The sequence below is a fragment of the Gopherus flavomarginatus genome (assembly GCF_025201925.1).
Source record: "Gopherus flavomarginatus isolate rGopFla2 chromosome 13 unlocalized genomic scaffold, rGopFla2.mat.asm SUPER_13_unloc_1, whole genome shotgun sequence".
Lineage (NCBI taxonomy): Eukaryota > Metazoa > Chordata > Testudines > Testudinidae > Gopherus > Gopherus flavomarginatus.
Genome location: NW_026114609.1, coordinates 3,838,419 through 3,840,615, shown reverse-complemented (window position 1 = coordinate 3,840,615; position 2,197 = coordinate 3,838,419). Strand labels below are relative to the sequence as shown.

The window sequence follows — 2,197 nt, the reverse complement described above, 5'->3', positions numbered from 1 at the left end:
GCCATTGACTTGCGTGGCTCTGCGCACTGTCTGCCGGGGCGGGCCAGGCTGTGGACGTGACTCAGACTTGGGCAGCATGGCCGCTCTTTCCTGACGAGGTATAACCCTGGGTGTCAGGTTGCTGTGCAACTTTGATCTAAACTGACCAGCAGCCCACAGCCTCCCCCTGGGTCTGCGCCACCTGGTTACTCCTTACAGGCTGACCTTACTCCCCTTCCAGCCTCAGATTCACCCCCTAATCATCCTACTGCCACTCAGAGCCACAGACGTGGAGGTGCTGAAGGAGGGAGGAGTGACTCTAGGATGGGGTTCTTCTCTAAAAATGGCTGGCAGAAAGGTGATGCTCAGCTCTGTCAGCCACCTGCCTAGTTGCCTCACTGCCAGGGGATGCAGACGTTTCTGTAAGGCGATTAAATGGGGTATTTGGCTTCTGAGTGAATGATCACGCTGTGCACTTATGAGAGGGAATTCCCATCCCTTCTTCAGTTGGCCTTCAGGGCCCCGGTGGCCTAATGGATAAGGCAATGGCTTTCTAAGTCAGAGATTGTGGGTTTGAGTCCCACCTGGGGTGAACACCTACTTTCTTCCTGTATGTTGCATGGAAAGCTTGGTCTTATTGTCACCAAGGAAGCTGAGAGATGTTTGAACACAAAGTACTGCAGCTTGGGAACAATCCCCCAGAAATGGCATCTTCCACTCCACAAATGCTTTCTAATCCCAGCAGTAGCAAACAGTTCATGCCAGTGTTTGTCTGAGAATAGAGGGAAGGGGAGTGCTTACTCCAACACAATCATGAGCGAAACAGAGACAGGAAGAGCAAAGCCATCCTGAAAGAGAATGGATCTGTCTGGAGACAAAGCAGACCCTGAGAATGAGCAATGGTGTGAAAAGAAGAGGTTCAAATGTGTGTTAGATGTTAGTTAGTGTTAGAGGGCTCATCCCTTCACTCTCCCATTCCCTGGTCCTTCTTGTGTGAACAGAGAGCAGCAATACCCAAAGTCCAAAGGTGCAAACAGTTAGATGTTTATTGGGTTGAACTTCCAGCAAGCAATGATTCCAATTTCCTTCCTCAGTGTCACCTTCCCAGCTCCGACACCACAGAACCTTGCCTGTGCCCCTGCTCCCATTCCTCACCCTTAGCAAAACATGATGCCAATTTCCCCACCTTACTTCCTGACTGACTGCAGACTATATAGTAAAACTTGAGTTCTGTTAGCTATACCTTAACCAATCATTTTACTGAAATGTAACTAACCAATCCTAACATAGTGTAACATGATTATCTAACCAATTATACCCCACCATCTTAATTGGTTTACACCCAAAAAATTAATTCTACAGCAGACAGAAACAATCACAGACCCAGACAGTGATTGTACAGACAAACAATAGGGAAGTGGGGACTTGTCATAGTATAATTCCCAAGTCTGGACCCATATTAGCGTCCAAAATATGGGTACTAGCATGAATTCGCCTAAGCTTAATTACCAGCTTAGATCTAATAGGCTGCCACCAATCAGGACTTAAGAAGAGGGCCTGACAGACTCTGGTGTCCCCAACCCCTTCCCTGGGGACCCCCAAGACCCAGATTCCTTGAGTCTCACAACAAAGGGAAATAAACCATTCCCTCCCCCCTCTTTACCTCCTCCCAGATCTTTTCCGCCCTGGGTACCCTAGGAGATCACTGTAATTCAAATCCTTGAATCACCATTCCCCTCTCCCTTCTTCCCCGGAGAGAGATACACAGATAAACGCCAAGAGCAGGTTTTTCTTCCCTCTTTTCCCAGAGGCAATACAGCTTCAAGTTCTGTGAATCTAACACGAAGAGGAAATTTACCTTTCCCTCCCTGCTCTTTTTCCCTTCCCCCCTCCAATTCCCTGGTGAGTGCAGACTCCCTTCCTTCGAGCCTTAACTAGGAGAAAAAAATCAGACAGGTCTTAAAGCAAAGCTTTTAATAAAAAAAGAAAGAAAAAAGTAAAAGGTTTATCTCTGCAATTTAGATGGTAAACAGTTACAGGGTCTTTTAGCTTATAGAAAATGGATAAACAGCCTTATCCAGAAAAAATACAATTTAAACTATTTCCAGCAGACTACGCATTTGCAAATAGAGAAAAACAATGTAAAAGCCTATTGTCTTTCTACCATTGTACATACAAATTGGAAACAGAAGATTAGAGAGCCTGGAGATTCTTGTGG

The 2,197-nt window shown here is 46.2% G+C and overlaps 1 non-coding gene across 1 annotated transcript; it reads left to right on the top strand.

Moving 5' to 3' along the window:
- The first annotated feature begins 498 nt into the window (after positions 1 to 498).
- TRNAR-UCU (transfer RNA arginine (anticodon UCU)) lies at positions 499 to 571 on the top strand. The gene has a single exon. It is a non-coding gene; the product is annotated as a tRNA-Arg (tRNA).
- The last annotated feature ends 1,626 nt before the right edge of the window (positions 572 to 2,197 follow it).